The following is a 19447-nucleotide window of genomic DNA, read 5'->3' on the forward strand; positions in this document are numbered from 1 at the left end:
CTTAGTGGAGCAACCCGAAATGGCAGCTAAGCGGCGACCAACTTATCGCCAATAGTATCAACGACTCGGCGTAAAAGGTGTTCGGCTGTGCGCCGATAAGGTAAGCCAAATGAAAATGCAGTAACAACAGCAATCAGAGAAATAAAACTGATGAAAGCGGCACACAAACAAATTCACATACACGTATGAAGAAATAAACATAAATATGTATGGGGGCACATATGTATGTATGTGGGTCTGTTTGTACGTGTTGCCTTGAAAAATCGCGTGAGCCAAAGGCCGCGAAGACGCATAAAACTTCCAACGAACACGAGCTGCAGGAAGATGAGAAAGAGGTGAGCAAAGAAAACAACAAAAACAACTACAAGAAAGAGTTAAATAAAGCAACGGCGGCGGCAATGACTAAAACTAACAGTAACAAAAATGAAAAGAGTGGAGAAAAAACCAACAAACAACAAAGCACTGCTAATAAAAAAGTGAGAAGGGAAGAACCGGAATGAGAAGCAGAAGAAGCCAAGAAGTAGCATTGAAATTCCAATGGCCTTTGACGGAGCATGTTGGGTTCAATTTCTGTAAATGGGAGGACGTTGACAACAAAAACAACAACAGCAGCAGCAGCAGCCAACGACATTTATGGACGCACCGTTTGAGACACCGAAGACGAGCGCCAACCTACACACATACACACATCTGCAGATATATACACACATACATACATACATAGTATGTAAGCAGCTGTGAAAGAAGCTTGAACAAAAGGAAAGCGTCGTTGCACGCGCAACTCACCGTCACACAACTGAGCCCACGAACAGCATTCAGCCCAACGACCTACCAAGCGGCCGCGCTTCAAAAACTTGAGCTGTTGATGCGTAAACGTCAACTTGATATCCGTAAACTATGCAGCGAGTTTATGTGCGTGTGCTACAACAACAACAATGACGGCTGACAAATGCCGACAAAACAAAAGTGCAGTAAAAATGCAACATAAAGCGAAGAGTGGAGAGAGCATAAGAAAGGAAATTCTTATTTAGCGACTTGCGAGGCCAGCGGCGTTGAAATGCAGTCCATGCACTGCAGCGTAATGCCTCGTGCACAGTGTTGCCGTTGTGGAGTCATTTTAAATAATCATTTGACATAACTTCGGCAATCATTGTCAGTCAAGCTATTCTAAGGGTCTTGAACATATAAAAATGTGTGTCTATTACCAAGGACGAGACTTCCGACCCACATTAAGGTAAAGGAATGGATTTGTGTGTATCGACAGAATACCGGCAGTAGTCAGTGACAATATAGAGCTAAGTGGTTTGGGAATGAATGAAGTTATACTCGTACATATCGCTTCTAAGTTTACACAGGCTCAATCTTTAACGGGCAGTCATCGTTTGTTTGATGTATTTGGTTTTCGTTGTGTCGAATAATTGGTTTCTGAGATAAAGTGTTTTCAGTAAATCAGCTGTGCTACTTTGAAAAGAAAAAAGTGTCCAGATGAGTTTTATTGGGGCAGGCATTCATGATTTACAGACCGTATGAAAACTGAATAATACGAACTACCCAAAATAAGGTATACGAAAACATTAAAATATCAACAAATTGATTTTGGATGACTTTAAAAAATGTTAATCGAAGTTACTAATGCTCGTACTCTAACGATGTCAGTGGAATGTTTTGGTCATATCATTTATGAAGAATATTCAGGCCTGCGTAAGCTCTGAATAAAATATTTTCCGCAACTGGCCCCTTTTTTTTCTTAAACTTCAGAGGATCGCAGGAAAGCAATCGCCAAGACTTAATGCTGTTTTGAAGCCAAAGTCTAAGCCTACTTGGAAAATGTTATCGAAAGGTTCACAGATCGATATATTCGGTGCAATGCATTCGCTGATAACTATGTTCAATAAGAAAATCAAGTTACATATGACAAAACATGCTAACCTTTAAAAATACGAACTTTTTACACTAACTTTTTAGAGCATAGCTTTTATGGTATAGATTTTTAGCTTAACAGTGAATAGCCTATCTGGAACAATTTCTTACTATGGAGAGAAGACGCTGACTGACATTTCAGTTCTTAAAATTTGTTATATAGATATTTGTTGACCCTTTATTTTGGGTTTATATAGATATTCAAAGACTTTCGCCTTTGTTTGTTGGAGCTAAAAGAAATTGTCAAGTTTCATAAGGAGAGTATATTTTAGCAAAGATTTATTGCCAAAGATACTGTCGTAGACTTGATATTTCTAGATTGGGATTTCTGGAAAATTATTCACAACATTTACTGTGTAACTTGATTTGATCTTGCTGAGAGGTTTCAGTACCATTCCTAGTATTTCATTTATGTCGGACGCGTAGCGAAGCTTCTCACAGAAAATGTGACTGTATCGTGGTTATAAAGAGGCCGTTTAATTTACAATTATTATCTTTTTGATATTGTATTACCGAATAATTTCTATTAGCCTTACATATGTACATATCAGACAAATATTTATGCAAAATTCTTAATTGGCAACACTGTTCTGTGCTGCGCTGCTTTGTCACGCGCGTTAGTTATGGGTGGCGGAGTGGGGCGCCATTGCACCCGAAGCACAAGGAAGGGCTACTGTGTCGGTTGTTGACTTCTCTGCAATGTGTGTTGAAACCGACGGCAGGCAGCCACTTTATCGACGCTACGAAATGCCAGAAAGGGGTGCGGTAGTCTGTGGGTTCTGAAAAATGTTGCTAATTCACTGTTGGTCGCTGAGCAATTTTTTAGAACTACAAAATACCCGGTTTTATTTGTTTCAATTGGGTAGCTGATAAGGTTTATAATGTTTAAGCAAATAAATGCGGATTTCTTGTGGGATTTCTCGATGAATGCGAAAAAAATGAAATGTGAGGAGACGTGGCTATTATTATATTTCACAGATATACATACATATATATGTACATATATGCATGTGGTGGTTTTGGAAATTTCACATGTGATTAGTGGTATGCATATTTCACAATTTGCTACAGTTATGTCGACACTTTTTACTATAATACTTGCGGTTATTGTTTATTTTTTCGACCTAAAACTATTTATGGCAAACAAAAAAAAATTTTAACAAAAAAAATATTTGGAAAAAATAATTAATAATTGTAAATATGTTTATAATAATTAATAAACAAATAATTTCTAAATATCGTTGTTGTATTTTCCATAAAGTTTTTTTCAGCAAATGTTTGTAATCCATTAATATTTATTTTTGTAATTTTGCTTTGCCGCAATATTAATAACTGCCAATGAAACAAAACATAATGTGCGATCAATTAAAAATAATCGCCTTGTTTCTAGTAAGTGGGCGTGGTTCTATTATTTACAATGCACATATTGTTGGTGTTGTTGTAAAAGCTGCAGAAAAATCTTATTTCATAAATGTATAGACCTACATTCGCTTTAACCCACCCACACACACACGCACACACACACAGACATGGCAGTGCATTAAGCCAATCAAGCGCTCATTGAGCCACTAGCCACAATTTAATTTATCATTTGCAACGGAAATCATTTATTTAACCGCCAACAGCCATGTGGTGCGCTTGGCTATATATGGTGCCACAAACACATGCACGTCTGTTTGCGTGTGTTTCAACGAATTTATTTGCATAATCATATATTAAATACACTTAAAAATAACGCGAATTGTGAGTGGGCACTTTGAAATGCGTAATTGCAATTGCAACAGCGACGCGACACAATGCAACTATGGATCTCTGTATGTTTGTCATTTGCTTTTATTTTTGTCAGCGCTAACTTAAATTTTAGCATTGAGTCCAACTTCAAATCACATTGCACACACTCGAAATTGTTTTGTTGTTTTCTCTCATCATTTCGCATTTCCAGCGAGAAAGTTTTGTGGAATTGTGAATTTTTTTGGAAATTCTGTGAGAATCTCACAATAATTTAGCACAAATTGCAACGCTCGGAGCAAAAAAAAAACGAAAGTTTACAAAAATCACAAAATTTTCCTACGGGGTATATACCATTATGCCATATGTGTGCACAGATATGTGTGTAGATGTGTGCGTATTATATTTTCTTGCATTTTGTGCATTCATATTTACAGTTGTATGAGATATTTAATTGTTGTTGATTGTTGAGAACAGCGTGGCACGAATATAAAGTGGAATTTAATGAAAAAATGTGTGCAAAAGTGTTGGAACTATTAACATCTGGCAGCATTAAGTACCAAACTCTATATCTGTGAGGGTTTAGAAGCGCTTGGGTGTGGTAACTATGCATATTCATTCATACACACATACATATGTACATAAGTATGTATTTGATTATATTTACGGTTAAGTTAGAATCTATTACTCTATAAAGCCATTACGCAAGCCGAAAAATCAATAAAATTATCGATTTCTACAACAGTTTCTAAGGTGAGACTTTGGGTGGCATGGTCTATTACGTATATATAATTTTCAAAGAATAAATGTCAAAGAATCTTCTTTCGAATTATGTTTTTTCTTTAAAAAAGTAGGGAACCTCGAAATCGATCACCCTTTAAAACAGAACCATCATCGACTACCAAACTTTTATAATAAAAAATAGTAAAAGCAGTGTAAGCCTTCGAAGCGAATATATTTTAGAAATTTGTTAAAACAAAAATAAGCTGCAGTTATCAAAATGTAGATATGTATGTATGTGGTTCAGAGCACCCTGAGCTTCATAAACTATATACAAACCCTAAATAGGCTATGTTGTAACAGGCAGACCGGGTCCCCCTATAAGATATGTACATACACATGTATGGTATATAGTTTAAAAATTTGTTCTTTTCTTCTTAAGAGCTTCTCATTCATCGAAACTAGCGATTTCGGACCACAATTTCATAAAGCAGCCAAATAAACTGAATCGAACTAAGTAAAGTCCTTGTAATACCATGTTCAGACCGACACTTAATCACACGATTTCGGCTGTTGAATGGATTATCCCACTAATCTTAAAAATTTATCAAGATTTCGCCATACAAAAATGACAGTTTCAAATCACTTCATTGAAATGATTTCAAACTGATCCACGCTAAATCTCTCTGTGCGACTCTAATTTTGCGCAATCTACTTGTCAGCACTGGAAATCTGTTACATTATCACAGCTGATTTAGACACTACAAAGGGGAAAAAATGTAAACAAACAATTTTTTTTTAAAGCAATGAATCTAATTTCACCTGAAAATCGACTTAACAAATGAAAAAATGCATCCATTATTTCTACTTATTATATGGAAAATATTAAAAAAAAGACGGCTTTTATTTGAAAATACTATATGACAATCTTTTCTTTTGATAAATATTGAGCGATGTGAATTCTTGATGACAATAACAACTGTTTTTTGATCTTTCTAACGGCAGTGAGAACACTGTTGGGTTATGAAATGCTTAAATGTCATCTAATCTTTTAAATTTTCGGTCTGAACGTGGTATAAGGAAAACTTTTTTTTGACAAGATGTTTTCACGCAATTTGGCACAAACTATCGTCCAAGGCAACGCTGCAATCTCTATACAAAGAGTTCATTTTGTACTTCTATAGCGTACGAGTAGAGCGGCAATACAAATGGCTACAAAAGCTCGGGTACGGAAACTTTTAACTTCTTTAGCTGCAGTCAAATTTAAACTTTTTTCTTGTTTTCTTTCTGCGTTTTTCGCAGAGAGAGGGAGGCAAAAGAATGTTCAGCACAGATAAACATTTTGGTAAAATTCTAATAAATTCACAGGTGAATTGTGGAACACATTCCATCTTATGCTAATTTTCAAAGCTAGCATCTGGCAACACTTGATTGTAATAAAATCTAGTTTGTTTACGTTTCTCTTAAACTTTAATGTTTAATTGAATTTGCAGTAAAGAAAAGAGGAAAATATATGTTGTTAAATAAATATATTTTACATATGTATGTGGATATATAAATATAAGTTTATATAAGCATGCAGTGCATAAAAAATAAACACTTGTTGAAAACAAACTGAATATCTAGCAAAGTCTATATAAGAATTTCTGCCGTTGTGGCGCAACTACCCACACAAACCCACGTGAAATAGAAAAAAAATTACGAAATCTAAATATCGTAGACATACTATACATACTATATACATATATGCAAATGTATATATGTATAAGTAAATATGCACATATCTATTAAATTTCGAAATTTTTATTTTTTAAAGCCTACACTTTTAACTGTTTTTGTTTTTGGCCGATGATTATATTTTGGTTACACAGATTTTTAACATGAAATCGTTTCATTCTGTAATTTTTGTACCGGTTTTTGCGCGCATAACTGTGGAGGTTGTTTTGTTAGCTAGTTGCTCGGTGCTTAGGCAATTGCTTAGCGTGGGAGTAAAGTCAGCTCGTTTCTTTCGCCACTTCACGAGCATTAACTAATGCAAATTGTATGTAAAGCAAATCACTACGTAACTGTAATTAATACAAATCACGAGGTATAAACCGGCTCTTATGCAAAATACTTTAGTGGCTATTTGCTAAAGCATAACTCATGGTATTTCCAGCGGAGGTATGTATGTAGATATTTTTGGTGACAGAATGGGAACTTCACAGTTCCATTATTTACTTGTGTAATCGTAATAGCATTTGGAAACATGCTTTCAATTAATAGTGGAAGTCTGTAAGCAGTCTCTAGTCACTATTTAAGAGTTTTAGAGGTAAAGTCTCAATTTGTGACTAGTTACTATTCACTAAACAGTCTCTAACGTTAGTCTCAAAATATTGCCTCAAATTTGAGACCTGGTAGTTAGCAGTTCACAAAACTAAAAAGAGCTTTGTCTGCCATTTTGAATATACTGAACAGAGATCATCAAATATATTAATCGATTTTTTTTTATCTTTTGTAAGCAACTCAAATACGAAAAGGTTAAAAATAAATCCATTTTACATAAATTTCGTAAATATTATGAAACAGAGTCAACATATATTTTTATTTTTATTGATAATTATGTTTTTTGACTATATTATAAAAAATTTTAAATTGGTTTCGACATACATATTTATTTTCATTCAAGTGCAAAAACATCTCTGAATAATGAAATGTAATAGATTTTGTGACTGTCACAGAATAGCAAAATCGTCTCAAATCTCAAAAATTGTCTCTAACTTAAAATCTCAAATTTAGATTTCACAGTACAGAATCGCACGGTAAAACTTGTTTCTAGAGACCGTATAAGCTCTGATTTTATATTTATATACACATTTATTTATTATGTAAGAGGAAGAAGCATAAGATTTCAAAAAAATGTATAAATGCTTTATATAAAATTATAAATAGTTCTTAAGTACGCCTGCTAAGGCCGAGGAAAAACTATTAGTTTTTAAAACTAGTCAAAATTACGTATACATTACACATTGAAACATTCAAATTCGTTTTCGATACATCACTTTGAGTTTCATTCGTGTGTCTTGCCCTCTTTACATACATATGAAAAGAAAAAAAGTAAATAATACTAAGAATTTTTTACAATTTCACTATTTGTCTCTTCTCCTTTTGTACTCTATACTTCTTGAGTTCAATACAACATGTGTATCGAGAGCATTTTTCCATCTAACGCTCTTCCAAAAAAGACCAAAACTAAATTACCGAAATCTTTACTTCCGTATAAGACGTTGCTATTTTAAAATGTCTCTGTCTGATTGTTTATAACGGTCTATAATTTAATCATGCCAGCCGCTTGTTCGATTCGCCACACTTCAAATTTTTGCAAATCGAAGACAAATCATTTGTTTTTGGGATCTCAAAAATACTAAAACAACATAATCTTTTACAATAAATATTTAACTCCATTTTTATTTTTCTCTATCGAATATTGTATAAAATATGTCTTTATATAAAAAATTAATTTCGCCACTCAAACTAACAATTATTTCAACAGGTTGGGAGCACTACCCACTAAAGTTACCCTCGGGATCTGTTACGAGCGCACGATAAGAATCCCTTCAACAAACTAAGTATGTACACTCACTAACTTAAATATGGCATATACAAGAACATGTGCACAAATATACAGAATATAAAGCCACAAAGGTCATTTGCTGATTTTGTCTGCCTTTCAGATTGTGATCTGCACTTCCAATGCACAATCGGCGCGATTTTGCTACTGTTCCCCGGTCTTTTGTATTCTTTTTTAAACACTTCGTGCTTCGGCTCCGTTCTGGCCTAAGCTTCTCTTTTAATTTGTAAAACTTTTTTGATTTTCTGTGTGCCTCTCGCAAAACCAAAGAAAAACCTGTTTTGTATTTGTTGTCATGTCAACGAAAGCGGCCACTTGTTAATATGATTTAATTTTGTGCTTAGCATTGTACTACCGAACGTTTTCCGATTGATATAAATATTTATTATATATTTATTTTTGATTTGTGTTAAAAAGTTAGTTCATATTTATTTTTGTCAATTCCAATTTCCTGTTTTGTGTGCTCAAAACTAAAAAAGCGCCGACATTTGTTGTCTATGAAGAAATCCGGCATGCTGTCATGTGGGCTGTCATGTTTGACATTCTGTTGTTGTTGTTTACATTATCGGCGTATTTGCTTTTATTTTGTATTGATAAGTTAGAAATTATTTAATATTATTTATTAATTTTTTTCATTAAGTAAAACTACATATTTTCAACGTATTATTTATAATAAAAAATCTATAAATATTTACATATCTATAGTCGACGTAAACAAAATCGTTAAAGCAATAAAATTATAATTGTTTTTAAATGACTGTCTAGTGACGAGCGGTTTGAACGGCCTTAAAAGAATCCATTGCTTTCAGAAAAAATCGGTAATATTTATAATAGTAAAAGTAAATGCCGCAAGTTAAAATAAATGTATACAAACGCATACACTATATAATATAAAAATAGGTATGCTTTGTGTAGATTTCGAAACCACTAAAAGCGTTTTGCTACTATCGAAGCTTGTAAGGATTTTCTATTAAAATTTTAGGAATGTGGAATTGTTGCCAATTTTATTTCAACATACTTTATAGAAATGTGCATATCATAAAAAGTATTGAAAAGTACTTATATTGAAGAACACTTCAGTGAACTATTGGGTAGTCGAAAAAGTCTTTTCGCATTTCTAATCAAACTTCAACTTATTTTTTTTGTATTATAAGTACACTAAAAAATAAATAAACAAATATGTAGCATTTTGGTCGACCACTTTTTGCCATTTTTTCGCTAGAGACATTATTCCATCAGTGTAAATCGAAAATTCCAGAAAGGAAGCGAGCGAATCATTGTTGTGCTACACGAACTGATACAGCATCGTCTCCGTAAACTTCACAAATTTCATTGGTGGCTTGCGTGGCACTCTTTCCTTTTTTATACAAAAATTTCAAAATATAGCGAATTTCCTCATTATTTTCTCTCATTTTTGATTGTAACTGTAACTTTTTTTCAACTTCCCCAAATTTAATATACGATTGCACCGACATCTATTGACAAGATACGAAAAGACTACCAGTATATTCAACAGAGTTGCTAACTGTCGCAGTACTAAAATTTTGACATTTATTAACTCCATATTTAACACTTTGCTAAGCTTCCGATTAGGTCACCCGATTTTCTTTTAAGTGAAAATTAAAAAAAAAAAATAGATAGAATAAATGCATTTTATGATTCGATTTTTGATAAAGAGTCTCTTTCAAAAGTTTTAAAATGTGTATTTGTTTATGTTCACCATGTTCACCAGATTTGCCTGCGTGTGATTTTTTCTTGTTCCCCAAACTGAAATTGCCGCAATTTCAGTCAATCGAAGAGATAAAATAAAATTCGGTGAATGAGCTGAAGGTGGTATCGCGTGCTTATGAAAAGTGTTTCGAGGACTGGAAAAATCGTTAGCATAAGTGTATTACATCTGGGAATTTTTGACGTTTTATACATATGTATACAATTTCCGGGTACTTTATACACTTAAGAACTCTTTGTTCCAAAAAGTTTTTAATCTTAGTTGCCCTAATAATATTTGTGACAAATATGGAAAAGAGTAAAAATCGAAATAAAATCCTCTGCAGCCTAGAAGATCTGCAGAATTTATCAGTCGAATTTAGCAGTTCTGATATTTCACCACAAGACTCATACGCCAGCTTATTTTCAAGACACTTCGTCACTTTATTCGCAGTTTGGGGTATCACAAAACTGTGCACATACATAAACATACATACATATGTATAGGCTTGTCTGTAAGCAAGCATGCTTGATGAGCTTTAACAAGTACAATTAATCGGGTCAAAGGGTTGCGGTTAAATTGCTTATGGAAATAACCAATAAAGCGAGTCACACGCAATAATTAAAGTGTCACTTCATTAATTTGTCAACGGAAATGCTTATAATTAAAAACACACACACATATAACTTTGTTATTGTGTACATATGTACACATGTAATTGCAGAATTTCACCACTTTGGTGCTCTTTAAGATTTCCGCGTCGATTTTCTTTGTACATTTATTGGCTTTAAAATTTCTAATCTTAGATTACTTCAATGTTTTCTATTTCTTTGCTATCAGTAGATACTTTGAAAGAATAAAAAAAAAACAAAAACAATAAAAACGTAACGGTTTTTATTACTAACAATATGTAAGTATAACAGCTGACGTTACATAGAGGGCACAAACAAACTTCAGTGTGCTGAGTTGAGTGCTTGAAAGCTAATAGCCATTTGCCCTGTAGGAAAAATTATAAATGAGTTGAAGAAAATCTCAAAAGACAAAACATACTAAAACAAACTTTAAAATTATTTTCAGTTTCAATAAAAAAATTTATTATAATCCCTTTTTTCCATTTCAAAATAGAGTTTCTATCAATCAAGCCATACGTTTATACAAAAAGTATGTAAGTAAAATAGATTTACTTCCCATTAAAATTAAACCTTTGTGAAACAACACAAAATATTAAGAATTGGAGTTATCACCAGTTAAAAATTGTACAATCTTCCTCTAGCTGCAAAATTTTATATTTTTTAATTAAATTTTTAGAAAAAGTATGGAACTTAACAAAATATCGCCAAGTATGTTTTGATTTAAAATAGGACAACCTGAATTTTATGTGAAATTTTAAATTTTGAAGTAACATAGCATTGAAAACTTACACATGTTTTAATAAAATTTTAATTTTGTTGGTTCATACAAGCTTAATTTAGAAATATTTTGTTTTTTTTTTTTGATAAATGTTCTTTGGTAAAAAATCAGTGTTTTCATCAAACTAACAAAAAAAAAAAAACAAAATGATAAGATATCCCACGGCTTCTTTCTATTTTTATGTATGACGCTCAATCGGGTATTTCGTATTCATAGCATTTCAATATAATGTTGTACCTTTGGTTGCAGATCAGCTGATTAATTGTTTGTCCTTCAGATAAAAGACAATACATACAATCCTTTGAACTTATGCAACATTCAATTTTCAATTTTTGCAATATAATTTAAATAGGCAATTTAAATAATATTTAAAAAAATTAAAACCTGTAAATAAACGCAGAAGTGCACATTTTATCGCAAAAATGTTTAAATCTAATATCTGGCTTACTAAAAATCATTATGCCCTTGTAGTACTCCCGTAAGAGTTTTAACTTCCTAATACAGAGTTTTCCTACCGGGTTAATAGCAATCACACACACACACTGATACGTATGCCTGTGCGTTCTATACAGAAGTGTAACTTTGTGCACATTTGTATGGATATATGTATGTTTGGAAATAAAAGATGTGTCCCCATCAATTCTTGGATATTGTGTAAGTATATTTTAACACGAATTTCAATGCTTTATCGAGTTTGTGTGCATGTGAATGTATGTATTCATGTGTGGACATGTGTATATGTGCATCATCACTTAAAAGTGTTGTTGACACTATTTTCTCTATCCACATCCATGGAATATGCATAAACTTATTTCATAACCGTGTGTTGCGCCCATATACGGACTCATTGTCAAGTGGAAGTGACACAGTTGACAGACGTGCAGTTTTCAATGAATAGTTTATTGTTCTTATTTTTAGAAGCAACTTTTGTGCACTTTGACTTTTACAGAACACACAAAGTAATTTTATTGAACATGCAGCAATGTATCTACAATTTACATGCATAAAAGTAGAAAAAAGTAAACTTTTTGCTAACTTTACACCAACTCTCATATAACTGAGAGTGTTTTGAACGTTGAGAATGTACTTTCCTTATAGCTGGATCAGCGAATTCCGCAGCTCCCTTCCTCAGTTGCCGACCGTAGCGAGCAAAATTTGTCAAAAGTTGAGCCCGTAGAAATCAGCCATCTTGTTTTATATTCATTTGAACAATGTTGCCATTGCTCAATACGCATATATAGTTTTGTACACATCTAAATTTTCAATTACAAGTTTTATTAATATAAAATATCAAAACTGAAAACAAAGGTTTAAAAATAGTTTGTATATTTATACACAATAGTATTCGACTCTGATTTTGAGATAGTTTAAGAAAATTTCAAACATATTGAAGACAATTTTTATAATTACTACAGTATATCGAGACTGGCAACCCTGCGTTGTGAGAGAGCAATCAGCTGACACGTTTCTACGGGAAAAATACAATTACCGTGGAAATCTACGGTATCCTACGGTAAAGCGGGCGTTAGAAGCGGTGTTGGCTGATCATTTACATTGCGCTTTCATAAGTTAGGTCGTATCAGCTGATTCGGGCTGCGGTTTTGCGGAATTCGCTGATTACGCTCTTAGTCAACGAATTACTACTGTTGAGTGAAAAGAAATATGAGAGAAATCACAGTCACTCTCGGCTTAGCTGGTTCACGCGAAAGTTTGGAAAAAACCTACATAGAAAACTATTATTTTTCAAATCAGTTAGTCTCTAAGTGAGTTATTAGGTTTCTTCTCAAATTGATCGTTTGAGGCTTACATCAACCTCAAACACAGCAAAATTAGATAACTCGAAAAATCCTATCGAGACATTACCTTACCGGTAAATATACAATCAATTTATGGTAGTTGAGTCTTTGGATGTTTTACGCTCAGCATTATAACTGTTTCATCTTTTGAAAAGTGAGCATTTTTGTTGCTGCTGTCGTATGAGAAAACCTTCTTCAATTAATGTTAAGAAATGCTGCCGACTGGACAGTTCTTACACGAATATAAAACCGGGTTCGTTTCGGATCCGTCTCCGCTAATTCAAACACTAAGACTATAAAAAATTGTAGAAATTGAGGGATATAAAAGCGTTTTTTGATCGAGATAATATCTCGGAAGCGAAGATATGTGTTTATGTCCGTACATATCGCAGAATACTAGGATATGTGGCATATGTGTATGCAACATTGAATGAATTCTACTTTTTCACGCGTAATCTAAAGCTTCTCCGGAAGTTTAACTTTGCGATAATAAAGTACTATTTACATATCAACAATAAACTTCCTCTGTCTGCTGGTGTGCATGAATGCCGTTATCATTCATTTAAGTGGCCTTGAGTGCACCCAATAAACCATTCACTTTGAATGTGACACTGTAAGTAGGTGTGCTCATATACATATGTACATACATATGAAAATATGCGTACACAGAACGCCTGCTAACACCTAGTACTTTTCACTTATCTACTAATATTTGTATATAGCTTACTCATCGAAGCAACTAGCGAGCGCGGCACTCGCTTACTACTAAATCATAAATTAATGTTGAAGTGTTTGTTTATTTCGAAAAATACGGCATCTTTAACCGATTTTCGAAATAAACCGATTTTTATTACATCCTATATTGAACCACATTAGGAGTTCTTTGGTTACTTTTGCCAAATTGAACAGAACAACAGAATTGGCTTCTGCCTTTTCCCGGCTGATAATTTACTTAATGCAATCGTGTTCCCAGTTCTTACTCTGGATTCTCGTACACAGTCGGGTATACGCGTTATTGCAAACCAGTTGGTTGTTGGCAGGCATCGTAAACTCGGCAAAAATGTCTTGAAAACCATTAACATTCGGCGAAAAAGTTAATTCATAAACGCTTTAATTATCATATCGTAAAACAAAAGTAAAAATAAATTAAATATGACCGTTAAGAGTTGAGGTACGACTGTTTACTCGTTCACTGTCGTTTATCTTATCGCCATTTGCCATTTCTACTCAAACATATTGACTTATGCGAGTGGATTTGTTGGCATGCTCATTGAGTTCAGTTATTTGCCCAGTTGCCTTTACATACCTAAAACTTACCTAAAAGGTAGAAACTATTTGCAATAAATCAGTATTTAATATAGAGATATAAGGCACATACATATTAATATATTTTTATTGAAACAGTCCTTATCAGACCTTTTTATGTAAATCTAGTCAGAGGTGGAGTATTAATTACAAACTAGTATAATATATACACATGAATATACAACACTGTTGCGAAAATAAAAGTCCTCAGATTCATTCCAATAACATTTGTAAATAGTCGAAATAATTCAATTATACTATAGTAATAAATATGAAGAAATGGTGAGTGAACGCCTTATCTGTACAACTTACAGAAGATAAGGACATGGTATGTATTCATTACCGACAACACTCATTTTGACTTAGTTAGACCACTTTTCGTTGCAAGTGGCAAAAGATACCAAAAACATCCCTGCAGCAACTTAAAAGCATTGTTTGGATCTAAGCTTCTAATATTTTTTTCATATTGAAATTTGGAGAATGGAGTCATGTGTAGAAGTTCACGCAAGTGAGGAAAGTTCTCTGATCGCCATTCACTTGGGAGTGGCCAGAAACGATTCTTTTACACATGGCTCAAGCAGCTCACTACTTTCGTTCTTTGACCAAGTATCCTCTGGGTAGCCTAAGAACATCCGTTCGAAGGCGAGCTAGTGTGAGAAGGGGTACTTAGGGTTGTGCGCTGGGTTTGGGACCCGCCACGTAAAAAACAATACCAGTGAAAGCTAAACGACAGCCTCGGATAAGAGACCGCCCTTTTGATGACGACCATGGCAAACGAAATACCTTTGCGCATTGGCCACGGCGAATATCGCATTCGATGGAACGATGAGTTGTACGAGATATACGACGACATTGACATAGTTCAGCGAATTAAAAGACAGCGGCTACGCTGGCTAGGTCATGTTTTCCGGATGGATGAAAACACTCCAGCTCTGAAAGTATTCGACGCAGTACCCGCCGGGGGAAGCAGAGGAAGAGGAAGACCTCCACTCCTTTGGAAGGACCAAGTGGAGAAGGACCTGGCTTCGCTTGGAATATCCAATTGGCGCCACGTAGCGAAAAGAAGAAACGACTGGCGCGCTGTTGTTAACTCGGCTATAATCGCGTAAGCGGTGTCTACGCCAATTAAGAAGAAGAATATTGAATTTAAAGCCCCTTTTCCCTTGATTTATTTTTATAAGAGAGCAAGCGTAATATAATGAATGTATTTCCAATAGGATATTTTTAAAAATGAAAGGTAGAACAGTTTGTTGCAACTCGAAGAACGTGACAAGTGGCGAATAGAACACAAAAGTGATGTAATTGACATATACTTATAGAACGGAAAAGTCTACAACACGTTAATAAATGTTCGGTGGTTAATTGAGCCATCTGATTAACGAAATTCTATTGAAGGGAGTATGCGACTTGAGTCCCTGTGTAGTAATTCCATTCGTTCGAAAGTCAATAATAGTATTTCCGTCGGAATTTATACAATAAATTTGTTTTGCACACTGCTGTTAGTAAATATTAGTATATATGTACATACGTGACTATATAGAGATATATGGTATGTATGAATGATGCCATATGAATTAAAACCAATGTCGGTATATGGCTGATAAGACGGAAATGAACAAAAACAACATACCTACATACATACATACACACAGTTAATTTACTTACAACTACACGTAGGAACAATTTGATTGATAGAACTGAAATGGACTGAAAGTGAGACGAGAAGTGGGCGGTGAGTGGAAGATAACAATTTAACAAGTATCACGATTCATTCAGTAATAACTGTATATAAAGACACCCATAGTTGAAGAAAGAAAAATTAAATAAAAATTGTCTGTATTATACAACGGTAATGAACTGTAATTAAACAAAGAAAATGAAGCAACAGTAGCAATAAAGTCGACAATAAAGATAATTCAATAATATAGCTTACTTTTATAGACGTACAAGTATTGAAATAGTAAATAAATTAAAGTTTATATTAACACATGTATTAATTTATATATATTGTATTTGCAAAAGTTAGATATGTGTGTAACAATTGAGTATTTGCTCCAAGAATATAACAGAAGACTGCATTAAACTAGTAATAATATGAATTACAAGTGTATGTATTATGTAATCATATTATTTTACTTACTATAGTCAAGTAGGTATTGGTACTTATAATTAAATTCATAGGTACATTAAATACAGTTAAGACCAGAAACAAACGAACAAAATGCAATGCATTAGGAATTTCCATTTTATGTACTGTTATAATGTTAAAATCGCAATTTTTTAGTTTCACAAAATCATCTTGTCTTGGAAGAGGCGGGAATTATAAATGAAAATATTCACACTTAAGCGTCTTCGAGTTGATTTTACTAAAATTGAATATAATAACAATTTCGAAATTATTTCCTCCTTCCGAGTGACTGTATGTCTGTCTGTCCGTCTTAGCAAGCGATAACTTGAGTGAAAATTATGATTACTTAAACTCTTCGGATCACTACCACGCCCACAAAACGCCATTAATTGAAAACCAATAAGCCACGAAAATACTAGTTTTTGCGATACCAGATGGCTCCAGTGCTAGGTCTATGAGGAGTAGTCATCCTTTAGTATGCCTGCGCTTGACGCGAGTTTTAACAGACTCTGCGGCCTCACTATCGATGCCTCCTCCAGTCTATCATACCGTGAGGACCCAGAAGCTTACAATGTAGTCTTGCCAATGCGGGACAAGTGCTCAATAGATGCTCCATTGTTTCCCTGGTGCCTTGCTCTAGACATTTTCTGCTGCGTTCTCGATATGTCAGCCCTATTCTGCGGACATGTGTCGCCACCAGACAGTGACCAGTTCTAATCATGTTCTTACAGACTCTTCTATCAAGTGCCAGTTTTGCACCAGACTTTTGCAGTTTTGCTTTTCTTTACCATGCTTCTCTCCAGATCATCGTATAGATAATGCATGGATTTCCCAAAGTTGATCACGTTTTCGGGTGTTAGCCCTACACCATTCTTGCAATAAATCAACAAAAGAATGCGCAAAAGCATTACATTTCACTCCTAGACTGATACAAGAGCGCTTTATTGGTCAAAATTGCACGATGGGTGTGTCACCGCCCACTTTTTGGTGAAACCGCATTTCCTCGGATCTACTCGCCTAATTTCAACAATATTCGGTACATAACATTATCTTAAGGATCCTATGTGGCATTGTGAAAATGGAAGCAATCGGATGAAAACCACGCCTACTACCCATTAAATACATCCGAATTAAGCACTTAAAAAATATTTAAGGACAGATTTGTGTTAGTCGTGATGCAAATATGAATTGGATCCCAAGCCCAAAAATTTTATATATCGGAACATATCTGTTCAAACCCCCATATAAAATATGCCTACCCCCACTGCCTGTCTTTAACCGAACATTTTATACTCTTGCAACTTGCAAGGATCAAAGATGGGAAAATACCATGTTGTTGTTGTATGTAAGTATAATGATCATAGAATATTTTTAAAGTTACATAACCTGACTAATCACTTCTGCTTTGGTTCGTTTACATACGTACATATATAGTTATAATGAGATAAGGCTCTTATTTATAATCACAATTCGATATGAAAGTTGTATATAATATAATATATAGTCTATAGTAACCATATTTATTAATTAACAGTTATGTGGTTACGTATACCATACATATACTATATAGCTTTGGACAATAGATAAGACTTGGATAGGAAATAGATACCCACTGCTTTATCAACCAAAAAATATATTGCTTGAATATAATATCTTCAATAAACCTCTGCCCAACTTGCTACACTTTGGTTCATAAAAAACACAACGAATTGGTATTACGCTGTGTCTAACGTCGTTTTCATTTTTCTTTGCTTTGTTGGTTTCTTGCTCGTGATTGAATATTGGTTTTCGGTCAAACCCTTGCCTCTGCTTTCCACTGATTATCTATATGCACACACTCATACGCACGCTAAAATTGTTGTGTATGGTTGTTTTTGGTGCTGCACTGCATCATCCATTCGACGCTACGCACTCATTGCGGCAGCGTGTTGAGCGGGACGGAATGACGGCGATAAGGTGTGCATCGGTGTGTCATTAACCTTTTCAGGTATTCAGCAAATGTAAACACAGCGGTGCAGACAATATTAGTAAATTCTTCTTTCACTTCACATTTTTTTTACGAACTACTAACATGTGTTGTTTTTTGTAATGTCTTTTTTTTTTATTTGTGAGATCGCAGCAATTTGACAAGTTCCACGAGACCATTTCTCAGTGGCGCATGCGCAAGTATTCCATTGTTACTTTCTGCTTGTAATATGTGGAATATTGAGGTTAAGCCAAGATTTTTCTCTTCATTGAGTAGCAGATTAATAAATCAATGCGCCGCATGGAAAGTTTTTCAATGCGAGATTTGTGCTTGTGTAATGTTTTGAGGTGTCTAAAATGCAAATTAGGCCATTCATCTGAAGTGGTCAAGTTGAATAAATCGGTGATTAGTAGAGAGCTACTTTATCTCTAATTTCAGATTTTGCATTATGACCACTTGAGATTACCAGCATCATTAAGTTATTATTCATGACGGCCATTGTTCTTGTGAGCTTTGTGAGCTGCTAGCAAGTGGTGAGTTATGGGTTCGGTTCTAGTTTAAAATGCATCGATAAAATATTATAAAGGGTTAGATCGCTAAAAACCAGACAGGACGGTTAAAATCAGGGCCTCTTTCTGTAACGTAGGAATTGTCGTGAAAATCGACCAAATTGACATCACCTATGTATATCTTTATGCGCTCCCACTCCTTACTCATGTAACACCCTTTTCCACAACGTTAGATAACTTCGGTAACAATTAGCGTACTGATCCTCTAAATAGAAATGTAGATAACAACAACACAACCACAAGTTTCATACTTTTTTATAAAAATCACTAAACTCTCGTTTCAACGGCACTTTAAAGATTAGCTACTCCTTAGCTTGCAACATTTCATATCGAAACGTAAGTAATGCACAGTGACTTGGTTTTTTGGTGGATTACTTACTTATTGTAAAAACTCACTCAACTTTCGTTTCAACGGTACATTAAAGATTAGCTGCTCATTTCTCTTACAACGTTTCATAACCAAATGTCAAAGTAATTTCAAAGTAATTGTTTTTTCATGTAAACTACTTAGGTTCAAGAGAACTCAACGGCAAGGGACCCTGCATGCGAGACTCAGCGCTGAAATCCGCGCGTAATTGGCTATTACA

General features: G+C 34.2%; 1 protein-coding gene across 1 annotated transcript in view; it reads right to left on the reverse strand.

Moving 5' to 3' along the window:
- The window catches only part of LOC126762327 (dual specificity protein phosphatase Mpk3), a 66394-nt gene that overhangs the window by 44874 nt on the left and 2073 nt on the right, over positions 1-19447 (reverse strand). The gene's annotated exons all lie outside the window — the stretch shown is intronic.

The sequence above is a fragment of the Bactrocera neohumeralis genome, chromosome 6, assembly GCF_024586455.1.
Source record: "Bactrocera neohumeralis isolate Rockhampton chromosome 6, APGP_CSIRO_Bneo_wtdbg2-racon-allhic-juicebox.fasta_v2, whole genome shotgun sequence".
Lineage (NCBI taxonomy): Eukaryota > Metazoa > Arthropoda > Insecta > Diptera > Tephritidae > Bactrocera > Bactrocera neohumeralis.